This window comes from Vulpes vulpes, chromosome 6 (assembly GCF_048418805.1).
Source record: "Vulpes vulpes isolate BD-2025 chromosome 6, VulVul3, whole genome shotgun sequence".
Taxonomy (NCBI): domain Eukaryota; kingdom Metazoa; phylum Chordata; class Mammalia; order Carnivora; family Canidae; genus Vulpes; species Vulpes vulpes.
Genome location: NC_132785.1, coordinates 11,325,142 through 11,341,088, shown reverse-complemented (window position 1 = coordinate 11,341,088; position 15,947 = coordinate 11,325,142). Strand labels below are relative to the sequence as shown.

Here is a 15,947-nt window from a genome sequence, read left to right as displayed (position 1 = left end):
CAAATATAATTTGGTAATGTAATTTTATATGGTTTAAACTAAAACGAATTTTGATGTTCAAAGACATTTGATAATGATATATTATTCATATTATATTTTTTCCCTTATGTTCTCCTCTACTGTCCCAATTGTCTCCCAAAAAGAGGCATGAAGGCATAAGGAGGAACTACAAACAATTGACAACAACAACAAAAAACACATTTTATTTTATTTTATTTTATTTTATTTATTTTATTTTATTATTTTATTTTATTTTTTCACATTGATTTCAAATAATCAGAGATGGCAAGTTATCAAAAAAGCAAATCAAATAAAATAAAACCCTCAATCCATCAAGGCCAAAAAAACAAATGACTAAAAGATGATAGTAAATATATATGTTTCGTAAGATGCAATGGTTTTTGCATGTTGAAATGAACAAATCAAATCATGTGGGCAAGCAGAAATATGACTAAGTAGAAAACATGTGATTGAAGGAAAATGACTAGTTATTATAGTAAAGCTCTCATGATCTTGTTTTTTAAATAACCCATACTGAAAAAAAATTAAGATTCTGCATAGCCACAAGAATAAGGCTGCATCTTTGTTTATAATTAATGTAAGTATCCTTTTACCTTTCTCTGTTTCACACATTTACCCATATTCAAAGTGTTCTGATAGCTTTAGAGTTTTTAATTCTTTCTTCACATTGATTTTCATTTGAATTTAATCAAAGAGATAATCCTTCTTTAAGGGGAGGTATGAAACCTATTGAGGGAAAGACATGCTCATTCTCTCATCTCTTGAATATTTATGCAAAATAGCTTTTTAATGCACTAGTCAAAGCTCCAGACACATTGAGAAGAAATATTTGGATGTAAGATGTTAAACCATGAACAATATGGTTCAACATTTTGATCTTAGTCCTCTTGTGATGTCATTATTTCTTAGTTTAAGATTTTTAATTGTGGTCACGGTGTAACTTTTTCCAAATATTCTCAGATATATAAAAAATCTAATGAGATATACTGGAATGTATGGTATTTTTAAATAAGAATGTTTCAAAATATTTGGTTATGTTAACTGTATTAATGAAATCAACTGAATTAAACCTAACAGGTAGGTTTCAGATTCTCTGTTCACAGACATAAGAATTTGTCACAATTTTATATTTGTAAGAATGAGTCAATTATAATTAGTCATATGTTAATTAAGTTAGAACAGTACATAGTCACCCTCAACAACCATGTGCATTAGGCTCTATTAGTAAAATCTTTTAAAAATTGCATTTTACATCCTTACCTGGTTCTTCCTGCTAAACAGTCAGTTGAGAATTTTTGATATTTCTTTTACTTTCATTCCTGTTTAAAAAGTACAAAGACTTCATTTATATAATTGCTTTCACTATGTATTAAGATATACTGAACTTCTGTCTTGGGAAAATAAATTAGTTTTTAGGAATTCTGAAGTAATTATGTCAGTGCAAGTTATAAGAAACAAATTATAGTTGCCACAACAAAGAAATAATTATTTAAAAATATCTTCAGAGACCAAATACTGCCTCCATGATAAGACCTAGATAATTGGGTTCAATTTATTGTTCTGACCCTTGGTATTTAAATCCATAAGATGCTCATTCTTGAAAAACCAAAGTTCAAATGATTTAAAAAGGACCACATTTGAAGAAAGTTCAAGATTATTAGACTGATATCTGTGATGTCTGTGTGCATTGATGGTAAAACCACTGCCAGCACTGTAAGTGAAAAGCAACAACACACCCACAGGATTTTATGTTATCCATTATGTCACCAATGGCCTGTGAAAGACATTTTACCTCTAGAGATGTTCCCAAATCTTACTTTTCACTTAAAACACTAGTAAATATTTTTAATTTTGTTTTTTTTTAAATTAACTTTAGTAAGTTCTCGTATAAACAATTACTATGCTATTTTGTTAGGAACTATTTTTACACCTGACTTCGAGAAAGTCATTTGTCCTAGGTACTTTGACATTCTGATTCCTGGGGCAAACTTTAATAGACATTTCAAGCAAGGCTTGATTATAAAACAATCTACAACCCATTAGTTGTAGCTATATTAAACCCGTAGCAATCAATCCCAATGCCTGGGTCAACTAAATGAGGTAGAAGGAGTGAATTGCCTGAAACTATGGGTTATTGGAAATCTCACTGATAGGAAACATCAGGAAAATGAATGCTCATCTTCTTAACATTTACTAGGATGAGAATCTTTCGTACTAATTTATTTTGCTCTGGCTTTGTAAAGGTGAATCAGCTGATATTCTCTGATATATATTTTAAACTGCTTCAGAAAAGTGACTGAAAAATATTAGCCAGTGTGTAATTTTTAAAAATTAGGCTACCAGAATTATTTAACTGATGTGGTTTGTGGCATTCTAAATTAAAAACATATTTTGGTCCTATTTTGTATTTTTGGTCAAAATTTTTTAGTTCATTAAACCCAATTCTTAATATCTTCTATTTTTGTCATTCAATGGAATAAATTTTGTTTGCTGCTGTTTATCCCAGCAAGTGTGAAACCAGTCCCCATAGTGAGTCTACCATTGGAGTCAGAGCCATAGGCAGGATGAGCTTGTTCAAAGCTGTGATCACTCTTATCTGCCTCCCCAGAGCAAAAGGCAGAGGCCTCTTTCCCAACAGTCCCCATCCTAGCCACTCCTTGGTGGACATAAATAACATATTTGTCACGATTCTCATAACAGAAAAGATAAAAGGTATTTTTTTCCAAAGAATTATTTATTTATTCATGAGACACAGAGGCAGAGACATAGGCAGAGGGAGAAGTAGGCTCCTTGTGGGGACCCCAATGTGGGACTTGATCCCAGGATTCTGGGATCATGCCCTGAGCTGAAGTGAGACACTCAAACACTAAGCCACTGCGGCATCCTGATAAAAGCTATTTTTGTCTTACTTTTACATTTATAATTAGAGAATTCTTGATGGATATGTGATGTTTGTGCAATTTTCAATAATATCCAATCAAATATAAATATGTATAATCAATCAGTAAATTAGTTCACTTTTCAATATATATAAACATTCTTAGTCCTTTTATGATATCTGACACTTTAAATAATTAATCATTAGATTGATGGTTCCACATGGAAATTTCCATGCGTCACTTGATAATTCTCACAATCTCAAGGCAGTTACTATGAATCTCCTTCATAGGAGAAGAAATACCTACATCACTTTCTTCTCTCCCTTTCCCTTCTCCTGTGGATAACTTTCATTGTCTGAATCCAAAATACACCAGGAAAGGAGACTAATTCAGTAGAGTGTTGACAAAGTATTATTAAAGTGCAAGGTAGAGAAGCAAGGTTGGATCTACAGAAAACAGGAAGAGAATATTCAGTATTTAGTGAGCCTTATCTCAAATATTACAATGGCTCTTCATCATTTCACTAGCTGAAAATCTGAACCTCAGCTTTCTGAGAACATGCAGCTAATCAGTGGTAAAGCTAGGGGTTAGGCTCCTAATCATCTAATTCAAACTTTTGCTGCTTTTATTATGCTGTGTCCTTCCTAAGCAATCATGTGCCTTACAAAATCCCAGATACTTCTTTTATAAACAAGTACATTTATAACCTCCGACCTCAACAATGATGATTTCACATTAAGAATATGTTGAAACAAAAATAGAAAAATAAAAAAAAGAATACATTGAAACTTGCAACCACTGACCATACCACTCCCTTTACACAGCCTATCCTTCTAATTTACAAAAAAAAAAAAAAAAAAAAAAAAAGACCTGGTTTTAACCCCTACTTAAATATATATATATGTATGTATATATATATATATATATCCCATCACACTTAAAGCTACATTGTACATTTCAAGATCTTTGTTTTGTTTTGCTTTCCTGCTTCATTGCTTAAAAAAAAAAAAAAGTCTGTAGTATTATTTGCATTTGTCCTGTTCATTTTCAGTCATCCCCTAGTCCTACATGTCCTTGGCATTTAACACAAGGTGCAGTTCAGCCCATTAGATTGAGAACTGTGTCTTCATCTTGGAGACCAAAGCAAGAATACCCCTTTTAACTGCTTACATTTCTGTATTAGGACAGAAGCAAAAGAAAAGAATTTAAGACAAGAATAAAGGACAAGCCATGAAGCTAGCAAAATTAAGTGAGAGAATTAGCATTCCAATATCATCCACTTATTTGTTCCATAGAAAGAATATGGAACTGACGTCAAGAAAACTATTCTCAAACTAAATATGCTACTAATTACTACTTCCTTTTTTACCCCCATGATTCTCACTGCCTTTGATCAGATCTGTCCAAAATGATTCAACATTTATGGAATAAACGAATTTAAGTTTATGCAGCAGGCTTCTTTTCTTCTGTAGTGAGTTTTTTTGTTTGTTTGTTTTGTTTTTCTGCAGACTTCTCAGCAGCTGGTTTCTTGGTAGCTGCAGCCTTTTTTCCCACCAGAGGTTTCCTCTGCTTCTTAATGCCAACAGCCTTCTTTCTTCCCCACCACGGGAATTGCTACTTCCTGTATGAACTGGCCAATCACTTGACCTCAGTGGACCTTGGTTTCCACTGATGTTGAACTGTTAAAGGAATATTATAGATCCTCACAGGGTTCTATTAGGATAAAGGAAGATTAGAGATGTAAAAAATTAATAAAATTATAAGGAAGGGTTCTTAAGAATTATTGATCATATTCATTATTGCCTATTTTCTTCCTGAACTATTTATTTTTCTGTTGATATGATACTTGTTTTACTTTTTTCAAAAGATGTTGGCTTCTGTGGAGTACTCTGTGTTAAAGAGAGAGAGATGGGAAGGAGAGACTGGGGGTAGGGTGAAAGAAAAAGGGGAGGGAGAGAAGGAGAGAGAGTTATTTCTAGGTTCCAGCACATAACACAAATTTATGACCTAATTTATTTATTATTGAAAATGTATTATTAAATTGAATGAGCAGAGCACATACGTTGCTATTGCTGGAGGCAATCATAAGTCACATTCTGACAGGTTACATGTATTTAATGCAACTATTTATTTTTTATACATGAGAAATGAATAATTTCTTTAGTAATTGTCAAATTATACACTTCCTGAAATGCATGGAATCTTCTTAGGGAAATACATTTACCAAAATGTCATGTGAATTTATGCATATTTCAAGGCAGATTCAGAGAAAATATGTAGAACAGCATCCTAACTCCCTTTCCAAAGGGTGACATTAAAGGATAGCTTCAATTTTATTGTATTATTTTTGTACATGTTTTAAAGTTGTTTAAATAAAATATACTCAAATGTAAAATAGAGGCTAAATATATAGTCCTACAGCTATTATGCAGTAATGAGGTAATGATTTTTGTTTTCTTTTCTTTTCCCACTATTTTGGGGGTGGAGTGGGATAAATCTATTAATTTGGCTTCACAATTGCCTAAAGATATTTGATAACGACAAGGGATCTTCTAACTGTGCCCTGTGGGACTCATCAACTGACACTTGACCAGAAAAATTAGCATAACCCTTTTACCAAAAGTCAGTAATCTGAAACCAAAAGTGAAAAATTAATTTACTTTCTGGAATGCCAGTGCTTGTAGGGGTGTGAAGTAATTTATAGCTAAATTTGACGACCTGGTATTTTCAGTGTCATAATATGAATTAGGAGGATAGGAGGTGTATTATATGGCAGATCCTGAGAAAAAAAATTCTTGTGAAGTAACTCTATTTTATCTCTGGTAATTTTTAGTCCCATAATACAAACCCTCAACATCCACTACCTCAGGGAATAAATTACTATTTAGTCTTTTGCATTCAGGCAAGAGAGGAGACTATTCTTCAGGGTAATATATTAGACCTGAGATTGAAATATTCTAAGAAATGTATTTTTCGCAAATTTATGTTTTCAAAGAAGTATTAAAAGTTCCGTTTTTTTTTTTTCTCCCAGAGTCATTTGGAATACTGTGTTGAGCTTCACTGAACCTCAGTCTCTTACTCATTTTAATGCCTATCCATAGACTGAGCATATCTCACACAGTGGCTCTGACAATGGATTCAAATGCATTTAAATACATAGCATGTCCTTCCTATCTTACGTTCCATCCTTGTCATAAAATCTTATAGTCCATTGTTAATTTTTTTTATTTTTATAGACTTTTAGGCATTATAATTCCTTTTCTTAACTATCTCTAAAACTTCTAGAAAGAATAATTAAAACAAATGCACAAGAGCTTACTTAATTGGAATGTCAATGAGTAACCAAGAAATGATTGAATTTCTCTCCCCACTTTGTGTGTTTACCTGTTAAACAATGGTACTATGGACGAGTGAAAATCTCAAAAATATTCATTGGTGCTTTGCAAATGTAAAATAGTTATATTTCAAGACTCATAGAATGGTTCTATGTCCAAATCAGAGCAAACTTTTACTAGCAAGGTCATTTTAAATGAGGCAAAAAGGAATCTGTCCTTAAACAGTCCTCCCAGAGCTGGCTTTCTTTCTTTCCTTTTTCTTTTTTTTTTTTTTAAGATTTATTTATTTATGAGGGACACAGAGAGAGGAGGGCAGAGACATAGACAGAGGAGATGCAGGACTCCATCCCTGGACCCGGGATCATGACCTGAGCCAAAGGCAGATGCCCAACCACTGAGCCACCCAGGCATCCCTGGCTTTCTTGATTATATATTAATTTATTAATTTTGGTAAGTATAATTGAGCACCTACTGTGTAAACTCAGATGCTGGAGAAGCAAAGAAAATCTGCTTTTGAAGACATTTATATATAAATAAGAAATTAAACTTCCCTAAACATGAGAAAAACAAGGTATATTTGACTGCTATGGGAGAGAAATGGTAAATGAATTTGTGGACAGTCATAGGTTGAAAATATTTCATCTAGATAGGCAAACATGAGAAAGGAGTAGGATATAGGGGGAATAAAGGCGGAAGTAATAAAGTGAGGAAAGGCACAGAAGGTAAAAAGCATATATAAGAGAAAAGGAAAATAGGGAGGAATATGGCTTTAAATTTTATGATTTAGCTGGACTATTAGTAGCTCTGAATATGATGTTAAACAAGATATGGCTTGAATCTAGCCACCTGTGAAAAGCTATTTTCTTTCCTTCACAACTCTGGATGGCATGTTACTTTGTTTTGCATCACCAGAGGGGAAAATCAAGCACAATTTAATTTAACAAGTCTTTATTAGGAATTTACAATGGGCAGCACTCTATTAGGGTTACAGAACACATAAGCTAGAAGAAGTAAGACTAACATAGTGACATAACAATGAGCAGGCAAGAGTGAAAAAGAATCTACTCAGGATGCATACCCTAATTATGGCTGTTGGAGTTTTCACTTTCATATTCTAAATGGCTAGTAGTTAACATCAGAAAAAAAATTTAGTTATATCAATGTATTATTTGAGTCTTGTGCAAGAATGTATATTATTTGTTTAGCAAGCACAGTTACCATTAAATTTTATCTCAGCAAGTATGTTTGATGCCTTCCCAAACCTGTGAATTAAAAGGAACTTAAATATCACCAAGGAAAAGTAACCTTACCAGGTTGGCACTGTCAGCATTTGCTGTTTGAACACTGATTCGCAGGAAGGCTCCCCAGACCAGTGCTCCTTATACTCATGTATATCATCAACTTGGTACGTAACATTCTTGCAAGGTGCTTGCTGAAAACACAGCTCCTTTGCTCCCTGCCTTGGATTCTCATTCAGAGAGAAGAATCCTTAGCAGAGGAATCCAGAGATTTTGCTGGAGGTGGTCTGCAGGCCATAATTTGAGAAACACAGCCTTAAAACTCAGTGTATGTAGACAATGTCCCACCACCGTGCAAGCAGTAAACTACCTATCAGGAACTCAACAGTAAAATTATCTATCTACACGTTTGAAAGTAAAAATGATAACATTAATGACTTCTACCTAAAATTCCTCTTTAACTCTTATGTATTATTTGTAAGATAGCAGATAGGTTCCATCTCCTCTGATGGTAATGATGGATAAGGAGTCCCTGGAGTCCTGGCTTGTGAATGGATCTGGGGCTGATCAGTTTTTTTCTTGAAGAAAAACATGTTATAGTCAGTCTTGTCTGCAATGAAGGCAGAAGTGTATGTACCAATTGGGGTGAAATCCCTGTGTCTTTACTTTCCTAAGATGTGCTTTACATTTCTTTGTGTTTAGCCATTTATTTTTTCTTGTCTTCTGAGACTTGGCAGTGGTTTCTTCTTTTTTTCAGAGTTGATCTTCTCTCACTCTTTTACTTGTCTTTCCTCTTTGCCTAGAAACACGTTTGCTCTTAATGCAGTAATACAGCCACCTCTCAGCCCGATTGTTTGGCTTCTTCTTGATGGGCGATCTATATGGAGAGTCCCACCTTGTCCAATACCTATCCCCCGCCACCCGTGCCCACAGCAGGGCTCTCTTCTCCCTGTCCCTTCTCTGTTTGTGAACATTCCTTCCCAGTCTTAAAGGATCTTTCCCTTTCTTCTCTCTATTGGAATAATTCTGATTCTGTCTCAAGGCCCAGCTCAAGTAGTAGTTACTGGCTTGTTTCCTCCCAGCTGAGTGATAAATTGTTTAAGTTTGAAGTAACATAATGATGCAGCTTTTTACATCTACTGTGCCAGTACAGGGGCAAACAAGTTGTATATAATTGGAAAACAAAGTCAAATAAACAACTTTCTTTATGATAACAGATTAAAATATGTAAACCAATTATTGCAACTTAGTTGAAAATAGTTCACATCAATGCTAGAATATAATTTAGCTAAGCATCAGAAACTCAGCTTATAAATAATTCTAAATCCGAAACAGCATTTTGTGCAGATCATGATACATAATTACATATTAAGTATATGTGTTCATCTGTAATATATATATTATAAACACAAATATATATATATTATATATATATACATAAAACAATAGGGAGTATTGGATGGGAATTGGGATTTTAATAATGAGCGACAATTTCATCATTACTCTTGCTAAATGTTATTAAATCTTTAAAGAGGGAAAGAAAGAAATAAAGTAAAAGAGGAAGAAAGAACAATATCTTAAAAGTTTAGCTTATGTCTAGACTTTCCATGATTAAAATAGGCACCTGTTCCACTTAGACATTTAGCTTGATATCTATAAAAATCTGTTTTCTCTTTATCCCTTTCTAGCACTTGCTAATAAATAACACAGATAAAAGGCTTACAAATATATTCATTGAAAACAATTACAGCCTAGAGATACAAAGAAAGTTCTTTATCTTCTGCCCACGTCCAACTTCAAGGATCCATGTATTGAGGATTCGGTTTAAAACAAAACAAAACAAAAAACTTGCCTGTAAAATATGATCACCTTCCTTTTACTCAAGATTCATTTTGGAACTTTTGATTCGTTATGACATTTTTACTGAGTTCTTTCTTTTAATTGTGTATGTTCACACTTGGGTTTTAGGTATCTCTGAACTTATCACTTAAAAGACCTTTGTAATAGTCTTTCAAAATTAATGAATCAAATGCTGTGAGCACATGGATTTCTGAAGAACATTTTAAAAAGGCCAGGCTTTAAAAGTCAAGGATGATAAGAAAGAGGATCAACTGAGTGCTATAGCCAATAATCCAACTCACTCCTTAATGCTTCTGAATTTAAAATTAGAAGTGTTTCACTACACCTGAATTACTTGAATTACTTTGGTTCAGATAAGTAATTCCAATAGATCAACCTTAGAGATAATCTTCTACCTTTAAATTTAGACTCCCTGAAATGTGCGCTCTCCTCAAAATATCATTTTATAGGTTGAAGATGTTGTCCTAAGAAGATCCAAGGAGTTTTAAGATGAGAAACAGATGAGATATGTTACATGGCATGCATAATATGTTTGACTCACTTCTTAAAGTTTCACATTTTGATGTAGTTAGACAGTTAAAATACAAATCACCAGACCCCTCATTATACTTGTATCACTCTAAAGAGAAATGGGAGAAAAATAACAGTTATTGTAGTGTTATGATAGTGAAGAAAACTAATTAGCTTAGGTCAGAGGATAAAAAGCAGAATGGTAAGCAGTTACTAAACATTAAAAGAAAGGAAGAGATAGATTTCATGAAGCAATAGATCAAAGGAATAAAACCCAGGCTGAGTTAAGTTCATTGCTAACACAATTCCTCTTAATGCAGTAAAGCAAATGAAAAATCAATTAACTAGAAAGGATTTCACTTTATATCCGACATACTCACCATTTCCACTCTCCAGTGACTTATCAAATTTGCATAAATAAAAGTCATAATTAATGTAAATGTAGAGTACACAACCACAGTTTTCCTTAGGGATCATGCAATGTCAAAACCTGTTAGAGATGCTACTTAATATTTCAAGACACCTCTGTAGTACTCACGGGTAAAACACAAAAGGTGCAAAGCAATGTAAATAAATATATGGAAGAGCCAATCAGACAAAGAGGGTAAAATGGATATGTAGAACAATCTCCTACAATATTTGATTACCAATCTACTTAGTAGGCTAGGTGGAAAATCTTTAAAGATTATATCTGCGTAACAAAATCCGATCGTCGAAATGGTCAAAAGCAGGAAATCATTACATGATCTTATTTACACAGATTAAGAAATAAGTAACACAGTCTGGTACACCACAGATGATATGTAAAGTTGATCACTTCAGTTTCTACATAAAGTAAAAAACGGCAGTGTTCTTTAGTGCTCCACGCAGTTTTGCTCTTTCATAGTCTCTTGGACACTCATAATTTTCAGAAAGCTGTGAAAACATTTCACACCTCTATATCCATCCCTCACTACTGGGGTGTCAAATGCAGCCTCAGTTTAACTTCATTAGGTAAGAGCCATATTACACTTCTTACAACAAAGCTATACCTTCAAAATGAGATTCCTCTCTGTCCCATTTATCAGTTGAGGTCCCTCTTCTGGGTTAGTTCGAGCACATTAATCTGAAAAATTCATTCATGCCAAAAGTCATTCATGGGATACTGGGTTACCTCATTTGAAAATAGATCTCCACTGTAACATCTGGTCTACCCAGGCTTTATTTTAATTTGTGGATTAGTGAATTAATTTCAGACACCATTTAGGACACATATGTGAAAGAAGTTGATACATATATTTTCAAAGGACAAAGGACATTTCAGGTGAGAGCAAATATAGAATAGCATGAAACGGAATGGACAAACATCCTGCCTCAAACTCTGAAATGTTAAAAGTGTTCAGGAGCATACATCTGGGAAAATTCACAAAAATCCAGGAAACTTTGCAGTGATGATAAAATCTGGTAAGAGGTTTTCATAAGACCTCTATTTACATAGATGTGAAGTAATTTCCAAGGAAGCCACTTCTGTAACAAGTCATTCCAGCCCTGCAAGTCACAAATCCTTAACTAAAATGATCTCAACTTTTTATTTATTTATTTATTTATTTATTTATTTATTTATTTATTTATTTAATTTATTCATGATAGTCAGAGAGAGAGAGAGAGAGAGAGAGAGGCAGAGACACAGGCAGAGGGAGAAGCAGGCTCCATGCACCGGGAGCCCGACTTGGGACTTGATCCCGGGTCTCCAGGATCGCGCCCTGGGCCAAAGGCAGGCGCCAAACCACTGTGCCACACAGGGATCCCTGATCTCAACTTTAAAAAATTTATGTTTACATCTACGGGATTCATGACAGTTAATACCTACTAATGGATGTGTTCAGAAATGAGAAACTTGAATATGAAGATATTTAAAATTATTTATTTTTGAATTCCAGTATAATTAACAAATAGGGTTGTATTAGTTTCTGGTATACAATATAATGAATCAGTAAATCTTTTGATTTGCATTTCCCTGATGATGAGTGATGCTGAGCATCTTTTCACAAGTGTGTTAGCCATCTATATGCCCTCTTCAGAGAAATGTCTTTTCTTGTCTTCTGACCATTTCTTAATTCAAGTTTTTGGTTTGAGTTCTATAAATACTTTATGTACTAACCCTTTACCAGGTGTATCATTTGTAAATATCTTCTCCCACTCATTAGGGTGCCTTTTAGTTTCATTGGTTGTTTTACTTCACAGTTCAGAAGTTTTTATTTTGATGTAATCCCAACAGTTTATTTTTGCATTTATTTCCCTTGCCTCAGGAGATATATCCAGAAAAAAAATATTACGATGGCCTATGTCAGAGATTACTGCCTGTGCACTCTTCTAGGATTTCTATGGTTTCAGATTTCATATTTAGGTCTTTAATCCATTTTGAGTTTATTTTTGAGTATGGCTCAAGAAAGTGGCCCAGTTTCATTCTTTTACGTGTGGCTGTGTACTTTTCCCAATACCATTTGTTAAAGAGATTGTCTTTTCCCCATTGTATATCCATTCCTCCTTTGTCAAATATTAATTAACCATACAATTGTGGGTTTATTTCTGGGTTCTCTGTCCCATTCCATTGATCTATGGGTCTGTTTTTGTGCCAGTACCATACTGTTTTGATTACTATAGCTTCGTAATATAACTTGAAATCTGGAATTGTGATTCCTCCAGCTTTTTCTTCAAGATTGCTTTGGCTATGCAAGTTCTTTTTTGGATTCATACAAATTTTGTTAGTTTTTGTTCTGTGAAAAATGCTGTTGATATTTTGATGGGATTGTATTCAATCTGTAGATTGCTTTGGGTAGTATAGACATTTTAATAACACTTATACTGAAAATCAATGAGCATGGAATGTCTTTCCACTTGTGTAGTCTTCAATTTCTTTCATCAGGGTTTTTTAGTGTTCAGAATACAAGTCTTTTACTGCTTTGGTTAAATTTATTCCTAAGTATTTTACTATTTTGGATACAATTGTAAATGGGATTGTTCTCTTAATTCACTTTTTTAAAAAGAGTTTTTGATTTTAAGCCATCTCTACACTCAACATGGGGCTCAATTTCACAACCCCAAGAGATTGAGTCACATGCTCTACCCACAGAGTCATCCAGGTGCCCCTCTTATTATTATTTTTTTTTATTTATTTATGATAGTCACAGAGAGAGAGAGAGGCAGAGACACAGGCAGAGGGAGAAGCAGGCTCCATGCACCGGGAGCCCGACGTGGGATTCGATCCCGGGTCTCCAGGATCGCGCCCTGGGCCAAAGGCAGGCGCTAAACTGCTGCGCCACCCAGGGATCCCCAGGTGCCCCTCTTAATTTAACCTTCTGATGCTTCAGATTTCTGTCCATTGATTTTGTATGCTAAACCTTTACTGAATTAATTTATCAGTTTTAGTAGTGTTTTGGTGGAGTATTTAGGGTTTTTTATGGATAGTACCATGTCACCTGCAAATAGTGGGAGTTGTACTTATTCCTTACCAATTTGGATGTCTTGTATTTCTTTATGTTGTCTAACAGCTGTGACTAGGATTTCCAGTACTTCATTGAATAAAAATATTGAGAGTGGACATCCTTGTCTTGTTCCTAACCTTAGGAGGAAAGCTTTCCGTTTTTCCCACGTTGAGTATGATTTTTGCTCTAGATTTTTCATATAAGGCCTTTATTATTTTGCAGTATGTTCCCTCTAGACCAACTTCTCAAATGTTTCTTCTGCATCTATTGAAATGACCATGTCTTATATTCTTACACTTGTTCATGTGATGTATAACATTGATTAATAGGTGAATATTGAAACATCCTTGTATCCTGGAAATAAATCCCACTTGATCATGGAAATGATTTTTTAAATATATTATTGAATTCAGTTTGCTAGTATTTTGTTGAAGATTTTTGCATCTATGTATATCAGAGATATTGTCCTCTTCTCTTTTTTTGTAGTTTCTTTATCTGGTTTTGGACTCAGAATGATATTGGCCTCATAGAATGAGTTTGGAAATTTTCCTTCCTCTTCTATTTTTTTGGAATAGTTTTGAAAAATCTAGGTATTAATTCTTTCAGTGTTTGGTAAAATTTGCCTGTAAAGCCACCTGTTCCTGAACTTTTGTTTGTTAGGAGTTTTTTTGATTACTGATTTACTTTCATTGCTGGTAATTAGTCTATTCAAATTTTCTGTTTCTTTCTGATTCAGCTTTGAGAGGTTACCTATGTCTCAGAAATTATCCATTTCCTCAAGGCTGTCCAATGTATTCGCATAATGTTTTCATAATATTCTCTTACATTTGCTTGTATTTCTGTATTGTTGGTTGCTATTTCTCCTACTTCATTTATGACTTTGTTTATTTGGGTACCTGTTTTTCCTCCTCCTCCTCCTCCGCCTCCTCCCCCTCCTCCTCCACTTCCTTCTGATGAGGCTGGCTAGATGTTTATTAACTTTCTTGACTTTTTGAAAGAAATAGCTCCAGGTTTCATTGATTTTTTTTTGGGGGGGGGTTGTTTTAGTTTCTGTATCATTTATTTTTGCTCTAATCTTTATTATTTCCTTCCTTCTGCAGGTTTTGGGTTTTGTTTGTTCCTCTTGTTCTAGCTCCTTTAGGTTTAAGGTTAGGTTGTTTGAAATTTTTGTTGCTTCTTGAGGTAGGCTCCTTGAGGTAGGAAGTTTGCTGTAAATTTCCCTCTCAGACCTGTTCTTCCTTCATCCCAAAGATTTTGTACCAATGTATTTTCAGTTTCATTTGTTTCCATGTAATTTTTAATTTCTTTTCTGATTTCTTGCTTGACTCATTCATTGTTTAGTAGCATGTTATTTAGCCTCCATTTATTTGTGCTCTTTCAGATTTTTTCCTGTGGTTGATTTCTAGTTTCATATCATTGAAGTCAGAAAAGGTTCATGGTATGAGTTTGATCCTTTGAATTTTTTGAAGCTTGTTCTGTGGCCTAATATGTGATCTATTCTGGAGAATGTTCCATGTGCACTTGAAAAGAATGTGTATTCTGCTGTTTTAGTATGGGATGTTCTGAATAGACTGATGTTAGAGCCATCTGGTCCAGTGTGTTATTCAAAGCTACAGTTTCCTTGTTGATTTTCTGTTTGGATGATCTATCCATGTAAGTGGGGTATTAATGTCCCCTACTCTTATTGTATTGCTACTGACTAGTAAATTTATGTTTGTTATTAACTCTTTTATATATTTGGGTGCTCGCATGTTGGGTGCATGAATATTTGCAATTGATATATTTTCTTGTTGGATTGTCCACTTTCTTATCATATCTTATCCCTTTTTGTATCATTCCAGTCTTTGTGTTATCCTTGTGCAAGGCCATGCTAATATTCTCTGTATCATTCCAATTTTAGTATATGTGCTGCCAGAGTGAGCACCAGTCTTTATGTTAAAGTCTATTCTGGCCAATATAAATATTGCTTCTCTGACCCTCTTATGACATCCATTTGCATGACAAAAATTTCATCCCTTCACTTTCAGTCAGTAGGTGTCTTTTGATCTGAAATAAGTCTCTTACCGGGAGCATATAGGTGGGTCTTAGTGTTGTTTTTTAAATCCACTTTGTTTTCTTTTGATTGGAGAATTTAATTGATTTAATTTCAAATTAATTATTGAGAGATATCTATTGCCATTTTGATACTTGTTTTGTGATTGTTTTGTAGTTCATTTTTCATCCTTCTCTAGCTCTCCTCCATGGTGTTGGCTTTTTTTAGTTATATACTTACACCCATTTCTCTTTATTCTGTGTATATCTATTACTGTGTTTTGACTTGCAGTTACCATTAGGTTTACATATAACATCTTCTGCATATGGCAGTGTATATTAAGTTGATAGTCACTTAAATTTAAATCTATTCTTTACCCTTCTCCCCAAATTTTAAGTAAATGGTTCCATGTTTTCTCTCCTTTAATTTTATGAATCCCTTGACTGATTTTTACAGAAATACTAATTTTTACTGCATTTGTGATTTAGTTTTCATACTATCACTTATAGTCTTTCCACTCAAAGAGTTCCCTTTAATGTTTCTTAAAGAGCTGATTTAGTAATCATGATCTCTTTTAACCTTTCTTTGGGAAATTCTTTATCTTTCCT

The 15,947-nt window shown here is 33.9% G+C and overlaps 1 non-coding gene across 1 annotated transcript; it reads right to left on the bottom strand.

Moving 5' to 3' along the window:
• Positions 1–15,125: 15,125 nt before the first annotated feature.
• LOC112928110 (U6 spliceosomal RNA) lies at positions 15,126–15,231 on the bottom strand. Its single transcript, XR_003236688.1, has one exon. It is a non-coding gene; the product is annotated as a U6 spliceosomal RNA (small nuclear RNA).
• Between the last annotated feature and the right edge of the window lie 716 nt (positions 15,232–15,947).